Consider the following 21,415-nt stretch of genomic DNA (forward strand, 5'->3'; position numbering starts at 1 on the left):
TCCAAAATTGATCACCAATAGCATCTATGTAGTAGGGTTTAAGGTACCAGGTTAGAACATGAAAAGCTTTAGCCAAGGTAGATTTGAAATTCATGATCAGAATAGAAAGGTGGTTTCATAGTATGAAATATCAAAAAGAACAATCCAAAAAGAAAAGGTATGAGTTAAAGCCAACTATTTACAAGCATTGTAGGAGAATAGATAATGAAGTTGAAAAACAGAAATAGATGATAATAACTAAGTGGAGCATTTCAGACATATTTTACTTGAAAGAAGAATCATCACTGTTACATATGCTTTAGAGTTAAGAGTCTGCTATGAAAGAAACAGGAGTTTAAAATTGGGGGTCTGAAAAGCAGTAACAACTGTAACCCTTGGTGACAGATAATAAATAATGTCATACAGGACATGGATGATTATTTCATCAATGTATCTACATAGTGAATATGGCTTGTGGGTACTGGAAATCAGGTCAGCATAGTTTGAGGAAAAATTTATGCCAAACAAGGGTTGTCTACAGTCAAGAGTAGGCATGGCTCTCCTTTTGGTTTCCTGGTCTTTCCTTGGTTTCAAGTGCATGAACCTTGTTTCTAAGTGCCATAGGACAACATGTCAGATACAGTGCCACCAAAGGTCTTAAAGAGACTTCTTACAAAGACCAGAGGCACACTGGGGTGGCATCATGATACAGGCAGAAAAATTGGGCTTGCACTTAATTTGTCAGAACTTGCACAAACACATCTCAATCATATATTCCATCTTTGGGTACCAAGACAGATTTTTCTGAATGCTTACTAGGCTCTGTTAAGTACAGGTGTTGGTCTACCATTGCTTCTGCATGAAATATACTGACCATAGTTATCACTGGAGGGGGTGCCCCTACACCCTTAAGAGGCTGGCTTTAGAGTGGGGATAACATACTTGCACTCTGGAGTGACATTTGACTACTGAGGGTAATCAGAGTATGGGAACAGAACCTTATTACCCATCTGGGCATCTCCTACACTGCTTTGTTGGAGAGATTCCTCTCTAAAATGTGTAGGTGTTGTGGGATAAAATGGCGTATAAATGAAGAGTGCCATGAATGCTTTAGCCTGCTGCCCAGGGACAATTTTGAATCTTGGAAGCTATGATAAGTAGCTAGAAAAAAATGTTCTAATAGAAGTAATGGTACATGTTTAGTATCTTTAAAATGAAACCTGAATCAGGCCTGTGTGCATATAATGTGCTTCTAGAAAGCTTAAGTAGAACAAGCTGAATTCAAGGTTAGCAATTATATTCTTGCACTCTGTCAGTAGGTTGATAAGTTAGTATACTTAAAACAAAAGCAGTATATTTTCTCAGGGTCACACATGACAGATGTGTTGTCAACTGCGATAGTATTGTCTCTTTGAAGGGCAGACCATGGTGACACCAGAATTGTTGTTTCAAGGATAGATTTTTTTTTTGAGAGGCAAGTATAAAAATCCAAGGAGGATTTCTACCAGTGTCTAAAAAGAAAGGTTAAGAGCACTGCTAAAACAAGGAAAGAAACCATCAGATGTAGTCCAAAGAGGATCTCCTAATATGGGAAGGTAGAATTGTGGTCACAAGAAATAAAAGGTTACAATGACTGTTCATTATGAAGGATAAGGCCAAAGTACAACAGGTGAAACTAATAGCAAAGCTGGTTTCTGAGAGAATCAAATGAGAGATAATGTTCATGATTTCTCCATACTTAGCTAGTTATGTGCCAGGACTCTCTCTTTCATGAGTTGAGGTATCAAGCTGACAGATTAGGTTCTACTTATAAGATACTAATGATCCTGACCACGGTGTTGATTATACTTGACCTTGGAATGCTGTCTTCTCTCTTTATAAAATCTCTATTAATTTTTAAAATATTATTTCAAATTTTATTATTCAAAAATCCTCCCTCATGTCTTGTGAACTACACAGATTTTTGTCTTTCTAGATGAACAATGGTACATATTATTTGAACCAAACATTCTAGTATTGTCTTTATTTGAAATTTTGCCCCAATTGATTCAATTATATAAGTTTTGCCTCTTCAGCTAGTCTGTAAACTCCATGAATTCAAAGAATAAACTTCTTTGTAACTCCAAAAGTGTCATGTATTTTGTGGTAATTAAGTTAAATCAAGACCCAATAATCATTGGTTACAGAACAATCAGAAATGCCTGAATGGGTACAGCTGGAAATGCCAGTCAGAGTAGGCAATCACATAAGGGTCAACTTCAATCTTTTCAAAGAGAGAAAACAGCCTCTCTTGAAAGGCATTTTTCTTCCTGAATGACTGGCAGTTAAATTTGATCTGAAAGTTTGCATTAGGAATTGAAATAAAAACAAATTTGCCTTTACTTTTTGTGCAACACAAGAATCAAACTAAGAATGTGAAATACCAAATGTCCTAAGTTTAGCTTAAAATACAATACAAAACAAACTATCCAATTGTAAAAAATAAATCATTCAAAATAATTGCTTAAAATAAATATACAAGGACTTTGGAAAGGCTTAGTGAAGAGTTCAATAAAACTGCTTCCCAAAAAATGAAAATAAAATGGATAAAGTTGTCAGAAACAATCCCTTGATGACTCTGGAAATTAACTAAAATCATAAAACAAATCAAGAAGCATTAATTCAATAAAAACTACTGAAACTTGGTTAAGAATAGTAGGAATCTGTGGGATTTTAACTTGGGGTTCTTCCTAATTCCTACCAGATCCATGGCATGGCAATTCTAATTGCACAGTAGAAGCTCTAAGGATTGATATCTCCATTAATGGAGGGTGTTGCCATGATTTTCAGCAAAACACAATATAGCCCATATCTAGTGGCACTTTTTAAAACAACAGCAATCTCAGTGGTAAACAACTGAGACAGCCAATAGCATAGCTAGTCTATGGTTTTGATACTGGTCCCTGGAAGTTAAAACCACAAAAAAAGAAATTAACAGGGATATTCAGGGAATAAGACAACCAAAGTAGGCCTTAAATGCTCACATATTCCTGGGGATCTGGCAGACTATATGTGTGTGAAAAACTGTGCTTAGTAGAAGTCAAAAAAGGTTGCAGATATGTACTTAACTCTGAGTCAATGTAAGGCATTTTCCACCCAGAAAAGTAAGAGCTAGGACAGGGTTATAAATAGCTTGAATTTTCAATGTGTTTCCTGTCTCACATGCAGATGCATTGGTAAAGAGTAGCAGACTACCTTTGCTGTTTTAAAATGTCAATCATGATCTCTGACCAACCATTAACTGAGCTCTTAGGTATGCTGAAACAGAGATAATATTATCTAAAGTGTCCAGTTTTCATTTTAAAATGAGACAAACAAAAAGAATGTGTGATCCATATGTGAGGAGATGAATTAGTCAATAAAGACTTTTTGTGTAGGGCTCATATGTTAAAATATGTTCAAAGAGTTAAAGAACCCATGTTTAATGTATGACTGCAACAAGTTATCACATAGAGAATATCAATAAAAAGAGACAGAAATTATAAAATAGAATAATATGGGAACTCTAAAGTTGAAAAACATAATAACTGGAATGAACAATTCACTAGGGAGACCACATGAAAGATTTTATCTGGGAAGAATGAATCAAAAAGTTTGAAGATAAATGAAAGAGATGATTTGATCAGAAAAATAAAAAGGAAAAAGAATTGAGATAATTTAAAAGAGCCACAGAAGGAGAAATGCAAACTTTCCCAGAAAAACAAAAGTTAATGGAGTTTATTACAACTAGGAATTACTAAAGAGTTCTATGTGTTGAAATAAAAGCCTGCTAACTAGGGGCTGAGGTTGTGGCTCAGCGCTTGCCTAACACGTGTGAGGCACTGGGTTTGATCCTCAGCACCGTATATAAATAAATAAAAGATCCATCAACAACTAATAAAAATGTTTTTTTTAAGCCTGATAATTAATAGCAAAAGCACAAAACTCAATGGTAAATACAGTTATATTCAAAGTACTCTAGGACTGCAGTGGTAGTGTGTAAAGCAATTTTATTTCAACAAATGAGACATAACTATTAAAAATAACAATAACCAAAATAAAATTTCAAGGAATATAGATTATAAAATCTAATAAATATTTCTATCAAAACAAAAAAATGTAGGTGAGGAGAAAGTAAAACTATGGAATTACTGTTATATGATCAAAGCTAATTAGTTATCAGCTTGAAAGAATCTTGTATAAAATGTTTTATGTAAGGGGCTGCAGTTTGGCTCAGCGGTAGAGCACTCGTGTAGCACGTGCAAGGTCCTGGGTTTGATCCTTAGCACCACATAAAAAATAAATAAATAAAATAAAGGTATTGTGTCCAACTACAACTAAAAATAATATTAAAAAATGTTTTAATGTAACCTTTGTGGAAATGACAAAGCAAAATATCTATAATAGATGAACAAAACATAAAAAGAAAGGAGTCAGAGCATTCTGCTAGAAAAATTACCAAATCATATAGGAAGATAGCAAGAGAGAAAGAAATTTTCAGTCAACCAGTTTGAAGACAGATGAATAGAGATTATTTGATTGAAGGAACACGAATTTAGAAATATAGCATATAAAAAACAACCAAAAATTGCAAAGCGGAAGTAGTCTTTACCTAATGTATTTTTTTCGTTGTAAATGGATTAAATTCTCTAATCAAAAGACACAGAGTAACTGAATGGATTAATTAAAAGATCCAATTGTATTCTTCCTACTAGAGACTCAATTCACCTTTAAGGACTTTCATAGATTAAAAGCAAAGGAATGAAAAAATAAATTCTATTAAAAACTGAAAAAGCAAGGATATCAAACAGACTTCAACAAGAGACAGAAAAGATCATTTATCTTTTTATTTCACTTATTTGTGCTCTTTATTTTTTCCTTCCTTATACTAAGTTTGGGCTTTGTTTAGTTCCTTGATGTATGACATTAGGTTATTTATATGCTATCTTCTTCTTTCTTGATAAAAGCATTTATTTTAAACTTTCCTACAACTGCTTTTTGTGAGTTTTGTAAGTTTGGGTATGTTGTGTTTCCTTTCTTTTTCAGTGTGTGTGTGTGTGTGTGCGCACACCTCTGCATATGCTGGGGAAAGAACCAGGAGTGCTCTACCACTGAGTTACATCTCAGACCATGTTTCCATTTTCATTTGTCTCAAACTGTTCTTAAATTTCCATTTTGATTTCTTCTCTGATCCATTGGTTATTGGGAAGCATGTTTACTTTCCATGTTTTCAGTGTAAAGGTACTGCAAATTCTTTGTTAAATTCATCCCTAAGCATTTCATTTTCATGATGCTATTTTAAATGGTACATAAATAACTTCTATTTCCAATTTTTATTGCTACTACATATAAATACAATTAATTTTTGTATATTTTCTTTGTAACTGTGATCTTACCAAATTTGGGAATTGTAGAAATCTTAAGAGAAAACTGACATTTTATATAAACTTAATTTTTATTTTAGATTAAATAAAAATTTTTATTTTAGAACAATTTTAGATTTATAGAAAAATTGTGAAGATAGTTAAAAAATTCTCATATACCATATACTGTTTCCCCTATTATTATCTTATATTAACATGATACATTTGTCACAATCAAAAAATCAATATTGATACATTACAAATTCCACACTTTATTTAGATATCTTTAGCTTTTACATAATGTCCATTTTCTGTTTCAGAATCACATTCAGGATACTACATTACATTTGGACATCATGTTCATTGGGCTTCTCTGGTTGGTGATGGATTCTCAGGCTTCCCTCAGGTTTTGTTTTTCCTTTACTGAAAAAAACTATATTTCAAACTTTATATTTTAGAACTTAGGTTCACGACAATATCAAGCATAAAGTATACAAAGTTCTCATATACCTATCAAGAGTGTTACCTTTGTTAAAATTACTGAACCTTCACTGACAGATTATTATAACCCAAAGTCCATATTTTAAATTAGGGTTCACTCTTGGTGTATATTCTATAAGTTTTGATAACTGTAAAATGACAGTATCCATCATTTGAGTATCATAGAACAGTACTATCAAGAATAGTTTCACTGCCCTAAAAAGAACCTGTTCTCTGCATATTCATCCATCCCTACCCATCCTTTGCCCCTAGAGACCTCTTACTGTCTCCACAGTTTTGCCTTTTCCAAAATGTCATATAATTTGGAAGTATGTACCTTTTCAGATTAGCTCCCTTCCCTAAGTAATATGAATTTAAGGTTCCTCCATGTTTTTTCATGACTTGATAACTTATTTCTTTTTTAGCATTGAATAATAATACTCTGTTGTCTGGATGTACTATTGTTGTGGAGACAGACAAGGCAAGGCACCAAAGATAGCAGGAAACAGTATTATTTGGCTGCAGCCAGGTTCAGAGGTACAGCCTTTGCTGTAATCAACCAATCCCCTGAACCCCGAGTTCAGGGAGTTTCAGAGTTTTATACCAGCATGTAAGGGAGGAACTCAGAAGTGCACAGTCTGCAGAAGTTCACATAAAAGCAGCTTTTTCTTTCACTGTTCTGGACAAGTTAACCCTTCAAGGACAACACCTGAGAAGGGGAGAGCCTCATCTCCCCTTTCTTTCCTCCCCTGCCAGCTGTTACCATGGAGCCCATTTGTAACTTATCTTAAAAATGTAGACCTCTCTGTGAAGCCCAGCTCAAGGCCAGAGGCTTTGTTTGCACATTTCTACAAAGTACTATACTGGATACATGTTTGTGAAAAACTAGTAAGGGGGTGTCCAGCACCTGGAGTGCTGGTATCTTCCTGGCCAGTGGCCAAGTAAACAGGGTGACATGAAAATAGCAAGTTTATCTACAATGGACTCTTTTGTAGACCCTTTTGTTGACAGTTCTAAAATCAGCCATGGTGAAGATTTCTGGAGAGGCCCAGTTAAGATTTTTTGTGGAGGAGGGGGTGCCACTACACTCTACCTTATTTATTCATTCACTTATTGAAAGACATCTTGGTTGCTTCCATGTATTGGCAATTATAAATAAAGCTGATATAAATTTCGATGTGCATGTTTTTGTGTTCATGTCTTAAACTCATTTGAGGAAATATCAAGGAGCATGATTGCTGAATTATATGATATATAGACTTACTTTTAAAAAATCTATTCACTGTTTACAAATGACATTAATAATAAAACAAAGAACTGTTAAGTAGTGAAAAAGGAAATTACAAACCCACCAAAAACTTACCAAAAGAAATGTGGGTAGCTATATTTTATAGGGAACAAATGGATTGTAAGGCAAAGAGCATTATCAGAAATAAAGATAATCATTGCATAATGATGAAACGATTTTTCATCAGAGAACAATATTTAAAAAATGAATTTTATGCACCTAACAACATAGCTTCAAAATATATTAAGCAAAAACTGGCACAGCTACAAGGAAAAATTAATAAGCCCACTATCATAGGGATGAATTTAACATACATATCTCAGTAATTGGACATAAGAAGAAAATGTTAAATACAAAAACAAATGTAAAAAATAGTCAATGTGCTTACCTAGTGCACATAACAGATGAAGAATAATTAAGATAAACTAAAATACTGTTGACAAGGTTAGGCTATAAAATTTAAAAAAAAATCTTCATTTATTTATGTGGTGCTGAGGATTGAACCCAGTGCCTCACGCATGTCAGACGAGCGCTCTACCTCTGAGCCACAACCTCAGCCCCAGCTATAAACTTTTTACATGTTTCAAAATAGTGGTATCATACAATTCTTGAATTGGGTTTTAGATCCATATGTGTTCTTTATGTGAGTATGCTTCATAGCTGATATATACCTATCAGATAGTCTTAAATTTGTATCAAATATCTATTTAAAAGATAGCAAGTAGAAAAACGTGTAGTTTATATGCTTTAGTTGCTACCTACATCCTTAAATGCTTACAAACTCAGAAATCAGAAAATCTTTTGAAAAGCATAAAAAAAACATGGTGGAAGAAACACATTTTCATTCTTTGTGCCTTTATCTTTTTTTCTTGATTAGTCTTTTCACAGGTTTCTTCCTTTACTTAATCAGTGCACCTCTGGCAAGACTAACCAAGAGAAAATCGATAAAGGCACAAAAAATTAATGTTTTTCCTAAGCAATTAAAGAGGGAATATAATTGGATGCTCTATAGATATTAAATATATAATAAAAAGATATTAGGAATAATGTTATTTATTTATTTTGCAAGATAAATTGTCTTTATTATTTTTATTGGTTCTTTTTAGTTATACATGACAGTAGAATCCATTTTGATATAATTACACAAGCATGTTATATATCTTATTCTAATGAGGACCCTAAACTTGCAGATGTACATGATGTGGAGATTCACTGTGGTGTATTCATATGTGTACATAGGAAAGTTATGTCAGATTCATTCCATTTGCTTTCCTTTTCCTATCCCCCCTTTCCTTCCCTTCATTCCCTTTGTATAATCTACTGAATTTCTATTCTTCCCACCTACCTTATTGTGGGTTAGCTTCCACATCTCAGAGAAAACATTAGACCTTTGATTTTTGGGGGTCTGGCTTATTTGACTTAGCATGATAATCTCCTGTTCTATCCATTTATTGGCAAATTCCATAATTTAATTTTTATGGGCTGATTAATAATCTATTGTGCATCACATTTTCTTTATTTATCTGTTGAAGGGCAACTAGGTTAGTTCTATAGCTTTCCCATTGTGAGTTGAACTGATATAAACATTGATGTGGCTGCATCACTGTAGTATGCTGATTTTAAGTCCTTTGGGTATAAACTGAGGAGTGGGATAGCTGGGTCAAATGGTGGTTTCATTCCCAGTGTTCCAAGGAATCTTCAAAGTGCTTTCCAGAGTAGTTGCACCAATTTGCAGTCCTACCAGCAATGTATGAGTGTACCTCTTTCCCCATATCCTCACAAACACTTATTGTTGCTTGTATTCTTAATAATTGCCATTCTGACTGGAGTGCTATGAAATCTCAGTTTAGTTTTTAAAAAACTTTTATTCATTCTTTTCAGTTATACATGACAGTAGAATCTATTTTGATATGGTTATACAAACATGGAATATAGTTTATTCTAATTAGGACCCCATTCTTGTAGATGTATACGATGTTGAGATTCACTGGGGTATTATTCATATATGTGGAAAATTAATTCAGCACCAATTCATGATTTACAAACCCTGAAGAAACTAGGAATAGAAGGAACTTTCCTCAACACTATAAAGGCTATATATGACAAGCCCAAATGCAACATCATGATTCATGGAGAAAAACTGAAAGCATTTCCTCTAAAATCAGAAACAGCACAAAGATGTCCACTCTCAGCACTCCTATTCAATATAGTACTTGAAATTTTAGACAGAAAAATTAAGCAAGAGAAGGAAATAAAAGGGATAGAAATTAGAAAGGAAGAAGCCAAATTATTGCTGTTTGCTGATAACATGATTCAATAGTTAGAAGATTTTTAAAAACTCCATTGGAAGACTTCTAGAGCTATTAAAAAATTCAGCAAATTTCAAGGATACAAATCAAAATACAAAATCAATAGCTTTCTTATATAATAATGAATCTACTGAAAAAAATCAAGAAAACAATCCCATTCACAGTAGCCTTAAAAAAATAAAATACCTAGAAACAAATCTAACTAAGCAGGTGAAAGACCTCGTCAATAAAAAGTATAGTACACTGAAGAAAGAAATTGAAGAAGACACTGGAATATGGAAAGACCTCCCTTGTTCATGAATAGTCAGAATTACTATCAAAATGGTTATACTAACAAAAGTGATATACGGATGCAATGCAATGCCAATAAAGAACTCAAAAAATTAGCATCAAACACCCAAATAACCTAATCAATAAATAGGCAAACGAACTAAATAGACATTTCTCAAAATAACAATACAAATGGTCAACAAATGAAAAAATGTTCAACATCCTTAGCAATAAGGGAAATGCAAATCATACAGTATATTATATTATTTCATCTCATTCCAGTTAGAATGGCAGTTATCAAGAATACAAATGATAATGAATGCTGATGAGGATGTAGGGGAAAACAAATACTTCTACACCATTGGTGGGACTTTAAATTAGTACAACCACTCTGGAAAGCAGTATGGAGATTCTTCAAAAGTCTAGGAATGGAATTGCCATATGACCCACCTATGTTTACAGCAGCACAATTCACAATAGCCACATTATGGAACCAGCCCAGGTGCCTGTCAGTAGATGAATGGATAAAGAAAACGTGGTAGGGGCTGGGGATGTGGCTCAAGTGGTAGCGTGCTCGCCTGGCAGGCGTGCGGCCCAGGTTCAATCCTCAGAACCACATACAAAGATGTTGTGTCTGCCGAAAACTAAAAAATAAATATTAAAAAGTTCTCTCTCTTTCTCTTTTTTAAAAAAAGAAAATGTGCTATATATACACAATGGAATTTTCCTCAGCCATAATAAAGTGTGAAATTATATGTCATTTGCAGGAAAATGAATGTTAAGCAAAAGAGGTCAAACTCAGAAAGTCAAGGGTTGTATGTTTTCTCTCATATGGGGAAACCAGAAAGAAGAAAGGGGAAAATAAAGATCTCATATAAATAGAACAGAGATGAATAGAGTAGAAGAAGGGGATGGGGGAGGGAAGAGGGGAGGGAAAGAGGAGATACTAGGGAATAAAATTGACCAAATTATGCTGTGTTCATGTACGAATATGTAATGATGAAACCAACAATTATGTAATTATAATTCACTGATAAAAATGTTTGTAGAATGCTTTTAGGTAATCATGTATAGAATGAAATTATATTAGCCTATTGAAGGGTACAGAAAAAAATAGCAAACATATTTAATACTAAAATATTAAGAGTTACCATTATATATTGATGATGAGACAAAAGTTGGTACAGTTATTTTGAAAAACATTTTGGCATTTTTCATCTACCATGTATGCACTTTTGCGTTGTAATGCTACTTCTATGCTAGATTAGATTGGTGGTTCTTATTGGAGGTCTTGCCACCTTTACAATTATGTTGGAAATGTATAGGAATGGGTAAGTGGGTGATTACAATGACTGCAGGAGCATTATTGACATTTAGTGGGTTCAGCGTTTTAGGCATCCTGAAATGCTTGGGACAGTCCCAGACAATGGAGAATCTTGCCTATTTTTAAAAATATTGCCTTGAATATGTGTACAGATGAAAACCATGTTTATAATTATTAGAATCCAGAACATAACTTCCTTTTTACATGTAAGTATGATATTTTGCACACATTTAATGTGCATTTGAATGTATGTATCAAGTACACTGAGATAAATATGTGTTTTCTTTTGTTAAAAAATGTATCTTGCTAGGAGCGGTGGCACACACCTGTAATTCCAGTGGCTCAGGAGGCTGAGACAGGAGGATTGTGAATTCAAAGTAAGTCTCAGTAAAAAAGTGAGGCCCTAATCAACTCAGTGAGACCCTGTGTCTAAATAAAATACAAAATAGGGCTGGGGATGTGGCTCAGTGGTTAAGTGCTCTGAGTTCAATCCCCCCCAAAATTAAAAATTTTATCTAAAATTATTCATTATTTTAGAAAATTGTCACCAATGATAACTGTGAGACAAGCATGTATTTGCAGCAGTTTTATTCATTGTAATCCATGTATAGTTGTAAACATTTGGCTACTTCAAGTTGTCATGCTCCAGTATTAATATATGCAAGTGTGTTATTTTATTGTGAATCATATTTACTTTTTCTTTTAAATTATAGTTAGGGCATTGTGCTCATATTTTAAGATTATATGTACAGGTAGTTTGCATTAATTATCTAATGTATTTCACTTCCGGTTTGTAAAGAAGTTGGTTTAAAATATTTATTATGAAGAGGAAGAATTGGGTCTTATACGATTTAACTTGAAGACATTTCTCATATGTAGAGACACTGCAGCAACAGCAAAAAATTAAGCATAATGTCAAATGGAGAGTAGATAAATTGCAGTTTGTTGCTACAATGGAATATTACATAGCAGTTAAAATGAACTCCACTCTGATCTCCCACCTTACTCCTAGCTCCATTCCATGGAAGCCATAAGGACCAAGAGTGAATGCAGCTGACCCGATTTTTGAGTTCTGAGGGGAAAAAAATGCCCATTTGTCAAAACTATAGCATTCTTGTAGCAATCAATGGGGGAAGACAAATGTCATGGCTGCCAGAAGTTGGAGTATTGTTTGAAGCAAGTGAGAGACCAGCCAGAAATTTAACAGAGAAAGCTATATTAGGCTTTGATAAGGCCCCACATATTCCTGGAGTTCTGCATGTTTTTACACAAGTTCAAGAGAAATTGGAAATTATTTCAGTTATTTTCTAGTCCCTGGCCAAATGTGAGGTGTTATACAGGCAGTATAATAGCCAGGATAGAATTCTTAATTTTTCTGAATGTTGAATGTGTGTCCCAATCCACACGTAGATGTTTAAGCATAATATCTGAACAATCACTGGAAGATCACCATGACATTAAAAATAAAGGTAAGAAAAACAAAACAATTAAAAAACTAAGTAGAGGCATAAGCAACCACACATTATTGGGGAGGCTGGAAGGCAGTAGAATGAAAAAATGCTGAAAGTAAAAACTCAAACTGTCAATCAAGAATTACTTCATATATGAAGACATAAGTGGATAAAAAGAATAAATGGAGAGCTGGGGTTGCATGTGGCTCACTGATAGAGCACTTCCTTGGCATGTGTGAGGAGCTGGGTTCGATCGTCAACACTACAGAAAATAAATAAAAAAAGGTATTGTGTCCACCTACAAGTAAAAAATATTTTTAAAAGAATAAAAGGATAAAAATTTTAGAAGAAAACCCTCCTTATCTCAGATTAGGCAAAGATTTCTTAGATAAAATACCAAATAGAAAATGAAAGGAAAGGAACAAAGAAAAGAAAATGAAAAAAGAAATACAATATGCAAGAGGAAAAAAATCATAAATTGGAAATTTGTATTGAATTTATAAAAAATTGAATTTATAAAAATTCAAAACCTTTGCTCTTCTAAAGATAAGAATGGGATAATGAAAAGATAAGCCATATATGATCAATGACTTGTATACAAATTACATTTCAATAATGAGACAAATAGCCCAATTTAAAAATGGGCAAAATATTAAGTAGAAATTTCTCTGAAGAACATATACAAATGTCAAGAAAGCACATGGAAATGTGTTCCATTAGTCATTAGGGAAATGGCTACAATGTTTTTAAAGGGAAAAATAACAAGGATTGACAGGGATATGGAAAATTTAGAATGCTGATGGCTCATGTAAATGAATATAAAATAGTACTATCCTTTAGAAAATAGTTTAGAAAAATATTAATTATAAAATGACCAAGCAATTGTATCACTAGTTAACTACCCAAGAGAATTGAAAACAAATGTCCATCCCCAAAACTCATACACAAATGTTTATAGTAGTCTTATTCACAACAATGAAAAGATAAAAAACAATCCACATGTCTGTCAACTGATGAGTGGATTTTAAAAAATGTAGTCTAACAATACCACAATATTGGGTGATTTCAACATACCCCCTCACCTCTAGATAGGTTATTCAGATATAAGCCGAGTAAAGATTCTACAGAGCTAAAAAATACTATTAATCACATGGACTTGCCAGACTTCTATAGAATATTTCATTCATCAAAAACTGAATTCACTTTCATCTCAAGAGCACATGGAAAATTCTCTGAAATGAATCATATTTTGTGGAACAAAGCAAATTTTAGCAAATACAAAAAACATAAGTGATTCCTTGCATCCTAGCAGATCATAATGGAATGAATTTAGAAATCAAGGGCAATACAAAAAACAGAAGCCACTCTAATACCTGAAGATTAAATAATGCATTTTTGAATGAAGAATGTTTCATAGAAGAAAACATCTCAGAAAATAGAGATACAACATATCAAAATCTCTGAGACAGTATAAAGGTAGTTCTAAGATTAAAGTTTATAGCATTAAGTTCCTACTTTAAGAAAGTAGAAAGTTATTAAATAAATAATCTAACATTGCAACAAAAGAACAAACTACTACTCAAATCAGTATAAGATGGGATATAATTAAGATTGGAGATGAAATTGAGGATAAAAAAACAATACAAAGGATTAATACAACAAAGAGTTGGTTCTTTGAAAGGATAAATGATATTGATAAACCTTGGGCTGGGGTTGTGGCTCAGCAGTAGAGCACTTGCCTCCCACGTGTGAGGCCCTGGGTTCGATCCTCAGCACCACATTAAAAAAATAAATAAATAAAGGTATTGTGTCCATCTACAACTAAAAATATTTTTTAAAAATATTGATAAATGTTTAGCCAAACTAACCAAAAGAAAGAGAAGAACCAAATTAACAAAATTAGATATCACTACAGACACTATGAAATCCAGAGGATCATTAGAAACTATTTTGAAAAGCTATATACCAATAAGCTAAAAAATCTTGAAGATATTGACAAATTCCTTCAGACATATGACCTATCCAAACTGAATCATGAAATAGAAAACATAAACAGATTAGTATGAAGTAATAAAATTGAAGCAGCTATCAAAATCCTTCCAACAAGAAAAGTCCAGGACTTGATGGATTCTTAGTCAAGTTCTACCAGGCCTTTAAGAAGAACTAACACACACCAGTCCTTCTCAAATTATTCCATGAAATAGAAAAGGAGCGAACGCTGCCAAATTCATTCTATGAAGCCAGTATCACCATGACACCAAAACCAGACAAAAACACATCAAAGAAAGAAAACATCAGAGGAATATCCAAAATTAGATGTAGAAATTCTTAATAAAATATTGGTAAACTACATTCAAAACAAAATTAAAGAAGATAGTACACCATGATCAAGTGGGGTTCATCCCAGGGATTCAGTTGGTTCAATATATGGAAATCAATAAATGTAATTCACCACATAAATAGAGCTAAGGACAAGAATCACATGATAATTTCAATAGATACAGAGAAAATATTTGAGAAAGTCCAGTACCCATTCATTCTTAAAACTAGGAAGAGAAGAAACTTACCTCAACATTGTAAAGCCTATATATGATAAACTCAAACCTAACATCATACTGAATGGAAAAAAAACTGAAAGCATTTCCTCTAAAATCAGGAATAAGAGAAGGATGTCCACTCTCACCAATCCTATTCAACATAGTCATTGAAACTCTAGCCAGAGCAATCAAAGAGAGGAAATTAAAGGGATACAAATAGGAAAAGAAGAAGTCAAACTATATTTGCTGATGACACTATCTTGTATTTATAAGACCCCCAAAATTCCACCAGAAGATTGCTGGAGCAGAAAAAAAAATTCAGTCAAGTAGTGGGATATAAGATCAACATACATAAATCATTTGTGTTCCTATACTTAAATAATGAATCTCCTGAAAAAGAAATTAGGATAACTACCCCATTCATAATGCCCCCCCCCCAAAAAAAACCCACAAAAAGAACAACTTGGGAAAGACCTCTACAATGAAAACTATAGAACATCAAAGAAAGAAATTGAAGAACTCAGAAGATGGAAAAACCTCCTATGTTCTTGCATAGGCATAATTAATATTGTTAAAATGGTCATGTTCCAAAAAGCATTATACAGATTCAATGCAATCCCCATTATATACCAATGGCATTATTCACAGAACTAAAAGCAGTTCTAAAATTTATTTGGAAGAATAAGAGATACAGAATAGACAAAGTAATACTGAGCAAGAAGAGCAATGCTGGAGGTATCATAACACTGGTCCTCAAATTACACTACAGAGCTATAATAACAAAAACAGCATGGTATCGGCACCAAAACAGACTTGAAGACCAATGGGACAGAATAGAAGGCACAGAGAAAAACGCACATAGTTGCAGTGGTCTGATCTTTGACAAAGGTGCCAAAAACACCTTTTGGTGATATGACAAGCTTTTTTAACAAATGGTGTTGGGAAAACTGGATATCCATATGTAGAAGAATGCAACTAGATTTCTCCCCCCTACCCCACTCACCTGGCACAAAAGTCAGTTCAGTGAATCAAAGGCCAAGGATTAGACCAGAAACTCTGCAACTACTAGAAGAAAATGTAGATCAAACACTGCAACATAGTGGTGCAGGCTTAACTTCTTTAACAAGACTTCTAAAGTTCAAGAAATAAAACCAAGAATCAATAAGTGGGACAACATAAAATTAAAAAGCTTCTGTATAGCAAAGGAAAGGATTAATAGCATGAAGAGAGAGCCTACAGGAGATCTTTGCCACCTGCTCCTCAGATAGGAGATTAATATTCAGACTATATAAAGAACTCATAAAACTTAATACCAAAAACAAATAATCCAGTTAATAAATGGGCAAAAGAACTAAACAGACACTTCTCAAAATAAGAAATATGGGTGGCAAATAAAAACATGAAAAAATGTTCAGTATCTCTAGCAATTAGGGAAATGCAAAGCAAAACTACATTGAGATTTCATCTTACACCAGTCAGAATGGCAATTATCAAGAATACAAATAATAGGGCTGAGGTTGTGGCTCAGCGGTAGAGCACTCATCTATCACTTGCGACGCCCTGGGTTAGATCCTCAGCACCACATAAAAATAAATAGATAAAATAAAGGTATTGTGTCCAACTACAACTAAAAAATAAATATTAAAAAAGAATATAAATAATAATAAACATTTGCAACGATGTGGGGAAAAGGTACATTCTTACATAGTGTGTGAGATGGCAAATTAGTACAAACACTTTGGAAAGCATTATGGAGATTCCTCAAAAGATTTTAAGAATGGCCAGGTGTGGTAGCACACTCCTGTAATCCCAGCAGCTTGGAAGGCTGAGGCAGGACGATCACAAGTTCAAAGCCAGCTTTAGCAACTTAGCGAGGCTCAAAATAACTCAGTGCGACCCTGTATATATATATATATGGCTTGGGACGTGGCTCAGTGGTTAAGTGCCCCTGGGTTCAATTCCATTCCTAAATGACTAGAAATGGAATCATCATATGACCTAGCTACTCTGCCCCTTGGTATATATTCAAAAGATCTAAAATCAGCACATATAATGATGCAACCATACCAATGTTTATAGCAGCACAATTCACAGTAGCCAAGCTATGGAAGCAGCCCAGGTACCTATTAACAGATGAATGAATATGCAAAATGTGTTATGGATACACAATGGAGTTTTACTCAGCCATACAGAAGAATTATATTATTCTTGAACATAATTAAACATTAAAGAATCATACAATTAAAGAATTGTGTGGCTGCATCACTATAGTGTGCTGATTTTCAATCTTTTGGAATATACCAAGAAGCAGATGGCTGGGTCATTTGCTGATACATGGATAGAACTGGAGAGCATCAAGCTAAGTGAAATAAGCCAAATCCAGAAAGTCATGGGTTGAATGTTTTCTCTGATACAGAAGCTTGACCAAAATAAGGGGGCAAAAAGGAAGAAAAAGTTGGGGGAAATTCCAAGAAAACAGAAAAGAGATCAGTGGAGTATTGGGAGTTGAGGGGGAGGAAGGAAGAATGGGAAAAGAGAAGAATGGTAGAATGAATCTGAGCAAACTTTCCTATGTATATACCACAGTGAACCTGACCTTTATGTATATCCATATGCACTGTTATGATTTAGATATGCACTGTCCCCACAAAGCTGTAAAACAAATGAATGTTCAGAGGTAAAATGATTAGATTATGAGAGTTGTGATCTAATCAATGACATAATCCACTGAGAAGGATTAACTGGGTAGTAACTGTAGGTAGGTGGAGGTAGATCCCTGAAAGTGAGCCTTTGGGGTCTATATTGTTTGTCCCTGGTGAGTGGAGGTCCCTCTGATTTCTTGATTTCTATGTCCTGAGGTGCTTTCCAACTCCACTTCCTTCTGCCATCATCTGCCTCTCCTCAGGTCCACAGCAATTGGACTCCACAATATGAATGAGACCTCTAAAACTATGGGTACCAAATAAACATTTCCTTCTCTTTAATTGTTCTTGTCAGGTCTTTAGGTCACAGCAGTGAAAAAACTGACTAAAAGATGCACTAATTAAAAAAAAAAACTATGAAAATATGGCTTCTCCATACCATGGAATATCATTCAGTCATGAAAATGAATTAAGTACTGACTCATGTTACAATAAGGATGTAACTCATGTTACAATAAGGATGAACACAAATGATTTATTCATAAGTCAGTACTTAATGGAAACAATATGAGAAGAATAAGAACATAGACACAAAAGGCCATTTATTCTATAATTCCTGTCATGTGAAATGAGTAGTAGGTAAATCCATAGAGACAAAGTAGCTTAGGGGTTGCCTGGTTCTGCTGGTAGTCACAGGATGGCTTACAAGTAGGAAAATGAGATATCATTCAGTTGATGGAAATGTCTAAAGTCAGATTTAATGATGGCTACACCTCTTGATAAGTTTGCTAAGAATCCTTGAAGTGTACAGCCAAAACAGGCCAGTTTTATGGTATGTAAAAGAAGATATCTCAAAAGAAAATATTGAGCCGGGGGCGGTGGCGTACGCCTCTAATCCCAGTGGCTTGGGAGGCTGACTAGGAGCATCTTGAGTTCAAAGCCAGCCTCAGCAAAGATGAGGCCCTAAGCAACTCAGTGAGACCCTGTCTCTAAATAAAACACAAAATAGGGCTGGGGATGTGGCTCAGTGGTCAAGTGCCCCTGAGTTCAATCCCTGGTACCAAAAAGGAGAAAAGAAAAAAAAAAAAAAAAACAATTAAGAACATCCTAGGAAGCAAAGAAAAAAAACAGGTCATCTCTTTGATGATTTGTGAGAGACCATGCAGAGCTCCTTAGGCTACCGTCTGTTGTGGTACTGCTGACTGTGATTGGGTAAGTGGTTTTCTTCTGAGGTCTGAGAGTGAAGCAGTGATTTTGTATTTTAAAATTTAAAACTTTAAAAATAATATTGCTGGTTTGAAATTTGGAGTAGTGGGGTGGGGAAACAGATGGATTTGAAAAATATTCAGCATGTGGAAGTGACAAGATTTTATACTGATTACATATAGACAGGGGAGGTGAATGAAGATGCCTAATACTGAGTATGCTTGAAGTTGCATTCCTGGCACAGAGCAGACATTTGTTGATTGTCTTTGGAGTAAACAAATAGGGTATGATGAATAGGGTAAAAATAGATGAGCAGAATAAAAAACATGGCTAAACAAAGCAGCCACCCGTTCTTGCCAAATGGCCAGTCCTAAACTCACCCTGAAGGCTGGTCAACAGATGTCCTGCACGATTTGCATCAGACCATTTGAGAAATTATCAGGCCTCTCCCTCACCCAGAAAAACACTCACTATATGTCAGGTCCTCCTTGCTAGAACCTGCAGGTGTGGCACAGGCTGGGCTTCCCCAAGAGTCTTATCCTACGAATTTATGTGTGGTGCAATGGCAGGTTCATGCCCAGACCATATGAGCATGAGAGACATTTGGCATTGTAGACAGAGGGTCACAGCGGTAGCCAGTCAGTTGATCTGTTTGGTTTGGCTCCAAGCACTCACCAAAGAGTTTATTAACTCACCACCCCCCAGCTTTGGCAGATAGAAAATACAGCTGTCAGAAACATCTTAAACATGGAGTGATTGGTTTGGATGTTTTACTGCCTTCTCAGAGTTGACAAGCACAGATGCAGAAATACTCATCATTCTTGGTACATACACCAAAACAAGGAAGTGATTGGTCTCAGTTCCCACTGTCAAGAAATGAAGAAATGGGAGGGGCATACTAAAGAAGCCCCCAGACTCTACAACTCCAGTGTGCATTTCTTTCATCTTAGTGGTTATGATGCAAAGTATATTTTTAAGTATGTGATAAATTAGTATATTTTTGTAGTTGTTGTGAAAAGTATTTTGCATAATTAATAGTTTCCACTATGATTATCAAACCTTCTCCTTATGAGGAGGAATTGAAAGTTTACATCAGGATGTTGATCTATAGTATTTATTTATTTTTACAATTAACTAATGTAAAATCAACTGTGTATAATATCAAGTTAAGAAGCAATTGTACAGCTGGGTCTGTAGCTCAGTGGTAAAGTGCATGCCTGTCATGTGTGAGGCCCTGGGTTTGATCCTCAGCATCACATAAAAATATAAATAAAGATACTATGTGTTTGTTTACAACTAAAAATATTTTAAAAAAGAAGCAATTGTAAGAGAGTTTTGTATGAGGGGATTATGGAAGTATTTCTAAATATGAGAGCTCAAGGTTTTCTTTCAGTGCTTACTTAGGGAGTTAACTCACTCAATTCTTTCAAGAAAGTTTTGCTAACAATGTAATATACGACATATATAATAGTATGTGATCACGTAGCTAAAAAGGTAAAACATCCAGAAGAGCTTATTCAGAGTTGACATAAGTTATGCATAACATGAATTCCGTTTCCAGTATTATTAAAGGGCTCTTTAGAGTTGTTTTCCGAATAGTGAACTTTTAGGTAATTTCCCCAATACCCTACTCGGCCACCCCTTAGGCAACCTTGTTTTGGAGGGACAGACAAAGGGTGAAATCTGGGCAGAGAACATTAACTGATATGAGCACTAAAGAAGGCAGCACTGGAGGGTCTTGCAAGAGTTGAGTTTCTCTTTCCACTGCAATGGAAGGGTAAGTGAGGTACGGAGAGGTAGGGACTTGCTGAAGTCTAGACACCAAGTGAGTGACAGATCCAGGGCTGCAAGGTTTGACTGAGCTTGAAAACAATGTACGCAAAGCGTCAGTCCTAATGCCAGCTTGCTCCAGTTGTTGCAGCTCTTCTCGAGCGCTAGGCCCACTTAGCCCCACGCCGATACTCTGTCGCGCAACTGGCACGAACTGTGACGCCAGCCCTGAAGGCAAGGCGGGAGTGTCCTTCTCTTCCACCAGAGTTAAGGTGAGTACCACCACTCTGAGGTGGAGCAGCAGGGGAGAGCCGCCGCCGCCCACTGCACCAGGCCCCAAAGCCAGAGCCTAGGCAAACCCACAGTCAAAGATACCCCTTACCCGACCCACGCGGCTGGACCTACCTGTGCTGGTGGTCGCGACTCCCAACTCCGCAGAATGGGTAGAAATGCAAACAAGGAGGGCCTTGGAATGCACAGTTGCAAAGCCGTTTGCTCCCCCTCCCCCCCCCCCCCGGATTGTCTGGCCCGCGCTCCCCTCCCCCAGTCCGCTCGGGCTTTGCTGAGAGCCTTGAGGCTCCGCCTCACTCCTTCCGGCCGGTGCTGTGTCTGCGCGCCGCTTATCTAACCCGCTGCAGAGGCGCCTTAAAGACCTACCTCTAGAGGGATTGGGGCTGGGCCTGGACGCGCTACTCAATTGCCTTCATTGAACAGATTTGGGGGCATAGTTTCGGGAAGGAGAACACACAAACCGCAACGCTACTCTGGCTGTAAAACT

The 21,415-nt window shown here is 35.3% G+C and overlaps 1 protein-coding gene across 1 annotated transcript in view; it reads right to left on the reverse strand.

The window, feature by feature from the left end:
• Nucleotides 1–21,125, reverse strand: part of Tmlhe (trimethyllysine hydroxylase, epsilon) — a 75,511-nt gene extending 54,386 nt beyond the window's left edge. The window contains exon 1 of the mRNA XM_077106757.1: nucleotides 21,043–21,125. The gene's annotated coding sequence lies outside the window, so the exon portion shown is untranslated. The remainder of the gene's footprint in view (nucleotides 1–21,042) is intronic.
• Between the last annotated feature and the right edge of the window lie 290 nt (nucleotides 21,126–21,415).

The sequence above is a fragment of the Callospermophilus lateralis genome, chromosome X (assembly GCF_048772815.1).
Source record: "Callospermophilus lateralis isolate mCalLat2 chromosome X, mCalLat2.hap1, whole genome shotgun sequence".
In the NCBI taxonomy this organism is placed as follows: domain Eukaryota; kingdom Metazoa; phylum Chordata; class Mammalia; order Rodentia; family Sciuridae; genus Callospermophilus; species Callospermophilus lateralis.